Genomic DNA, 7475 nt, shown 5'->3' with positions numbered 1-7475 from the left:
CTCGTAATAAATTGAAAGTGGAAACTTTCGGTTTAAAAAGTTTAGTGGATAAACAATTTTGAAGAGATAAGTACATCTCGTAGTTGAATATTAAAATTAATTTAACTAGAATCGCTTCTATATACAAAATACAGAAGATAATACCTTGGTTATCATGCAAAACACACTTTCCGAAGCTTTATTTTATCAACGACATTTTTTAAAATTATCTTGTATACAAATAACCAATGTTGACGTAATTCCACCCTTACTCGGGGGTGGAAATTTAAAATTTTAGAATAAATCGATAGAGAATTGAATTTTATGAAGAAAATGTAGAATGAAGTTTTTTATTTAACTCAATAATTTTTTAGTTATTCGCGATTGGAAATTAATATAAAAAAAAACACGTTTTTCTACATTTTTTCGTGAAAAACTCGAAAATTACGCATTTTCTGGAAAAAATTATTCTTATCAAAATTGAAGCTTATAAAAAAATAAAGAAATTAGTCAGTTTAAATTAAATTTTTTTAATAATATTTAGCAACTTATCAGTCACTGAAAGCCAATTTTTTCTATTTCGTAACTTTATACTAAGGTTTGAACACAAATAACGGAAAAACTATCAATTTTTCGTAAAAAATTGTTATGAACATTTTTAAAGTACTTTTTTAAACCTTCAAAATGAGTTTTTACAAAACTGTCTAGCATGAAAATTAAGCGAGGTATGACGAAAATTATTAAAAAAACACGTTTTTCAACATTTTTTCACGAAAAACTCGAAAATTACGCACTTTCTGGAAAAAATTATTCTTATCAAAATTGAAGCTTATAAAAAAACAAAGAAATTACTCAGTTTAAATTAAATTTTTCAAATAATATTCAGCAACTTATCAGTCACTGAAAGCCAATTTTTTCTATTTCGTAACTTTATACTAAGGTTTGAGCACAAATAACGGAAAAACTATCAATTTTTCGTAAAAAATTGTTATGAACATTTTTAAAGTACTTTTTTAAACCTTCAAAATGAGTTTTTACAAAACTGTCTAGCATGAAAATTAAGCGAGTTATGACGAAAATTATTAAAAAAACACGTTTTTCAACATTTTTTCACGAAAAACTCGAAAATTACGCATTTTCTGGAAAAAATTATTCTTATCAAAATTGAAGCTTATAAAAAAACAAAGAAATTACTCAGTTTAAATTAAATTTTTCAAATAATATTCAGCAACTTATCAGTCACTGAAAGCCAATTTTTTCTATTTCGTAACTTTATACTAAGGTTTGAGCACAAATAACGGAAAAACTATCAATTTTTCGTAAAAAATTGTTATGAACATTTTTAAAGTACTTTTTTAAACCTTCAAAATGAGTTTTTACAAAACTGTCTAGCATGAAAATTAAGCGAGTTATGACGAAAATAAGTTAAGTAACTCGAATTTGAAAAAAGAGAAAAAGTCGGTAAATTTGACACCATGTACGGCAAAATTAAAATTAATCGTAGCCCATGTAAAATTATCTTTTTTTAAGCCCTAACAGCACGTTTCACAAGTTTGAATGGTTTTGAACACGTAAATTTTGAAAAAGCTTGCACTGTTTTTTTCTCATCAATAAGTTAGCACACCAAATTATTTTGTAGTAGCTTCGCTTAAATAGCTGTCACTTTTTTATTACCAATCGAAACGTCATGATATTTGACACATAGTTTTTTGAAAGTTGGTACTTCGTAAACGTCATATGGATTTGACAATAGCAGCGCCATCTATGTGTCAATCACAGGACTTATTGAAAGAAAATATTTGTTTATTAAAACGTTCAAAAATGTTGTTGAATAACGCTTTTTCTGATTATTTTTCGATCTAATTATCCACAATAAACATCTAAACTGATCATTTTTCCATGTTTCAGCACCAAAAAATCATAAATTTATTTGGCTCCGCTTATTTTCACAATCCGCTGGAAGATCCTCGATTGTGCGACATGGATTTACTTCCATTATCCAATCTGAAGCTAGAAAATTATGGTTGGCATTCACATCTACATCATATGTTAGTCTCATGATTTCCTTACTTGATCCAATCAATCAATTTACCAAGAATCATCAGCAGCAACTACTGAAACCGTTAACATCGAGGCAAATCAGTCTTTCTTTAGCACCAGAATATACAAGAAACTGATGAAAACGTTTGAATCATCTACCAAGTCTACCAAGTATTCGAACGAGTTGCTGTTGCACTCTGTCGAAAGCTTTTTCGTAACACATAATCTTTCCAACTGGTCGTAGCAGTTCTGTAACAGTACGTGGACTGCAGCGCCTCTACAATACCGAAAACTGTTTATCCTTTTTGACCGGTGAGATAAAAAGAGATATAAAACATTCGTGTGGAAAGTAAATTTGATTAAGAAGCCTTCGGAGCCTCTTGATACCTTCGTTTCTAATAATCTGAGCAATTCAATGGGTTCTAGATATTTATTTCACTAGTAATTTCTTCTGTTGTAATTGGCAGCTTTGAAAAATCATCTTTTAGGTTATTTTCTACTTGAGGTATTTCATCTGCGGATATATTGTTCCCAGATACCTTTTTTCTGTTTGTTACCTTGTACCATTCGTCCTTGATCATCCTGTATGTTAGAGAAGATCTGTTTCCTATATATATATATATATATATATTCTTTTTTTTATTGTGCAGTTTATACTGATCGTACCACATCTTCGCAACGCACCTTCATCCGTTTTTTTGCCTCTCTTATTGTATTTTGTCATAATATATCCTTGTTTCGAGGACATATGTATATAAATATTTATTTTTAGTTTTAAAAATTCATGATTGATGAATTATCGTCATTTGAAAATTGCTGATTTATTCAAAAAAATATCCCTTTAGGTTTGATCGATAATTGAAAAGGGATTTATTCAGTCGGGCTGGCAGGTTCTTTTCGACTTGTTAAACCGGATTTCGTTCCCCCTGGAAGGTGATTTATTACAGACGTTTCAAAGGAGTTTTGTCATATCCTAAGATAAATTAATTGGTTGATAGGTTAAGTAAGCAGGATAGCCGTACATTACGTCAATAAGACAGGATGATTGAAAGGATTATTTTTTAATCAATATAATAGTAGTTGTCATTCAGAGATGTTTTATTTTATCGCATACAGGGTGAGATTTATAAGGGGTGACGTTCTATAATGACTTGCTTGTTATCTGGAAACGAAATTGACTTAATAATTGTTGAGAAATCCTTCCGAATAGCTCTGGAATATAAAAAAACTCACATAGACATTAGGAAAATACTTATTATTGAATACCATGACCAATAATCCCATGGAATCAAACTCTATGGTGTAAAGTAAAGATTGAGGTACTAGGATAGTCCCAGCAGTATCTGACTTGATGACGAATTGTTGGGAAAAGTGTATGGAGCTATAATTTTTGTCTTGCCTTTGTTAGGCCAGATACTTCTGGAACCATCCTCGTCCAAAATTCCTTGAAAATCTCTCGAAACTAAAACCACGCGTGATTATTTACAACCGAGGTTGCTAGAAAACGTCCAAAGGCTGCACTAGAATCGATCTTGAATCTTCTACTTCCTCATATATTATTGAGAAACGTGGAGGAAAAATTCCAGTCAGAATATTTAGGAAAATAGCAGAAACGAAAAGAAATAATGAAAATATGTACCACACGACATAGAGACAGATAAATCATCAAGGATAATGATCTACAAGGATGACTGTTACAAATGAATCGAACCAAAATCATTTGGTGCAAGATCTGGAGCTTCGGGATGCTGTTTAGAGGATTCAATTCGTGAACCAGATGATTGAGCGCTTTCCAACGTTTACCGAAATTTTCTTTTCGAACGAAAAACGTTTCCAAAACACTAAAATCACAAGAAAATTCACTTTGTGACTCGATCTGTTGATGACGATGTTTCAAACGTTCATACATCACCAATACTTCGTTTTTTATACAAAGATTTGGGACTGCACTACAAAAATTCAATTGGTGCAAGATCTGGAGCTTCGGAATGCTGTTTAGAGGATTCAATTCATGAACCAGATGATTGAGCGCTTTCCAACGTTTACCGACATCTTTTTTTCGAACGAAAATCGTTTCCAAAACACCAAAATCAGAAACTATGTAAACCAGTTGCTTCAATCGTCTCCAAATATGTACCTGGGTCTACCTAATGTTTCAGACTTAGTTGGGGACGTTCTGAAAATAAAATAACGCCGAAAACGGAATTTCAAATTATTAGAAAACAAAAGGAGAGATTCAGAAAACATTCTGGGCTAAATCACTGTAGAATATCACAGCTTCGAATTGAATTAACTTTAGACAAGAACTTCAAGAGAAAATTCACCAAGAAACACTTATGTTATGGAAAACGCGACGTTTTCTAATGTCTGGTAGTGATTTGAAATGTCAAATTTGATAGCGAAATTAGATAAAAATAGATTAAAACCTAAAATGGAATCCCTTTCCTCTCCATCGCCATTCCAAATCGCAGCGCGCGAAAAAAATACAACTACCCTTCACCAACTTTATAAACTGATAGATACTTCAAAAGTTCCGTGGTATACAAACTCCTCAGAAGCTATACAAGTTCATTTTACCCGATTTGTTTATTTGTATATGTATCTGAGTAGTGGAAAACTTCAAACTTCGAAGAAGTTGGGAGTTGCTTTATCAAGATAAAACCAATTTCGCTAATCGAAATATATGGTCTAATAAACATAGCGGCACTACTTTCACGCATTACCAGAGTTAATTTAAGCTGTTTTAAACTTAATTACAAGACATTCGTTATACCAGTAGAATCGGTGCGGTTTCAACAACCATTAATTAACAAAAAAAATCGATACACGACTTCACTCGAGCTCGATTGGTACTTAAAGACGATTTCATCATTATATACGAAACAATTGTATAGAATATACTGTTTTCTACAACTTTTTCAACCCCCGATAGGTTATAAATAAACTACTAGTTCATATTAAACAATAAACCCTCTTCAAAGGAAGTTACCGCCACTCTTCGATGGATTTTTGCAGAACTATTGTCTTTAGATTGTAGAAAACGAATCACACTTGGCGGGAGCATCAATATTAGTTGTAACACAACGCCGACTGACGCTTGAATGTTCACAATGGAGGAGTTAACAACCATTCTGTTGAATCGGGTCATCTGGAACGACATATTTACATCCTTGGCCCCCTACATCTTTAAACTACTCCACACCATCACTCATGAAGTTTTCCCCATACATACGACTCATTCTCCGATGGATTTTTGCAAAACTATTGTCTTTAGATTGCAGAAAACGAATCACACTTGGCGGAAGCATCAATATTAGTTGTAACACAACGCCGACTGACGCTTGAATGTTCACAATGGAGGAGTTAACAACCATTCTGTTGAATCGGGTCATCTGGAACGACAGATTTACATCCTTGGCCCCCTACATCTTTAAACTACTCCACACCATCACTCATGAAGTTTTCCCCATACATACGACTCATTCTCCGATGGATTTTTGCAAAACTATTGTCTTTAGATTGTAGAAAACGAATCACACTTGGCGGGATCATCAATATTATTGTAACACAACGCCGACTGACGCTTGAATGTTCAGAATGGAGGAGTTAACAACCATTCTGTTGAATCGGGTCATCTGGAACGACATATTTACATCCTTGGCCCCCTACATCTTTAAACTACTCCACACCATCACTCATGAAGTTTTCCCCATACATACGACTCATTCTCCGATGGATTTTTGCAAAACTATTGTCTTTAGATTGTAGAAAACGAATCACACTTGGCGGGAGCATCAATATTGTTGTAACACAACGCCGACTGACGCTTGAATGTTAATAATGGCGGAGTTTTTAGCGCGAGGGCTTCGCAGTCGTTTCGAATGTTGAAAAATAAGCGTCCTTCGTATAAACGATTTTTCTTCATTGAAATATTCAAGACATTCACAAAGAAAAATGATAAAATGATGTAGAATATCATGGATGTGGTTCTTAAATTTTTGTAGCACATTCTAATATTCCAATTTATATGCTCCGACATTAATTTTGATTCTAAGGACGTAATTTCATAATATTAAAAGGATATATATACCCCATCCTTATATCTTTCAGTTTGAAAATTACATTTCCTATTTCATCATTATTAACAGTTTTCGTCTTGGGAAAAGCGATGCTTTGGCTTTTCTTTACTAGAATGAATTTCGTTGTTACTAGATTTATGTTGGTAGATCATAACTTCCTAGCCCAGATTATAACTTATAGACTATCCAGGAGTTTTTTTCCCTACAGCTTATATATCAAGTTCGCCGTCACAGGTTGGAGTTCATGTTTATACATTCATATAAATCACTTAGAAGTTTTATAGGGAAAATTTATCAATGGAAAATTATCAATTTCCATCTGGTTTTCTGTATAAAGAATAAAATCGATATTAGACAGTTTTTTTATGCAAAAAAAACACTCTATTACACTATGGAGATGTCTTTGGGTATTGACCTTGAACTTCTGTAGATTTATAGAAAGATATGCCTTGGTAGTTGATTCTACAAACTTCTACTTCTCCAAAATAAGAAGACTCGTAAATTGGAACGAATTTGGTGTCTACCTTCCTTGGTAGTACTGAATTACACTCTTCTGAATCAAGTCGAGCATCCTCAGAGGATCCCAGCACCAAATTTGCTTGTAGAGGATCAGAAGTTATGTCGGGGTGTAAATAACTTTTTGATCATGAAAAGGGGTAGTAAAACTTACCCCTGTGAGACGCAGAACGTGCTGTGATCAACACTTTTTGGAACAAGACATCTTTTAGTGGGAGTTTTCCCGCCAGGAGCTTTGGAGATAAAAAAAAACGTTCAGGGCGTCCTCGAAAAACCACAATCTCTGTAGATAAAAGTATTTTATCTATCAGTGAACGTCTAGAGTCTAGAGATAGCAGCTCAGATCTGTACTTCTACAGTGGAAAAGGAACTGATGAAAATATACTACGACTAGCAGAAAATTGATCTCCTAGCATGGATCCGAGCAAATCTCGAAGTTGTAGGAAGATTATTTGGAAAAATTATAAAAGAGAAATGTAGCGAAAATATTGATTTGGCCGTCACTTTCGCCGGAGCTCAACCCGATTGATTTGTTGCGACAAATTGAACAGGGACGTCAAAAAGCAATGTCCTATTTCTAATTCACTTAGGGTGGGTGTATATACTATCAAAATTTCAATAGAAGACATAATAAACTGTTAAATTACAAAAAAAAATCATATAATAACAAATTTACTGAATATTTTCCAAAGCTAATTCAGTGGAATGAAGATATAAGTATAATTAACAATCATACATCCCGATTTATCACCCTTAGACTATTTTCTCTTGTTTTTCTCTGACGTTTCGATAACCAAATGTTCATCCTCAATGCCTGAAGACGGGAAGTTGATTAATCGAAACGCTGGTCAGACAAATTTT

This window comes from Diorhabda carinulata, chromosome 7 (genome assembly GCF_026250575.1).
Source record: "Diorhabda carinulata isolate Delta chromosome 7, icDioCari1.1, whole genome shotgun sequence".
NCBI lineage: Eukaryota > Metazoa > Arthropoda > Insecta > Coleoptera > Chrysomelidae > Diorhabda > Diorhabda carinulata.
Note: the sequence above shows the minus strand (reverse complement) of the source record.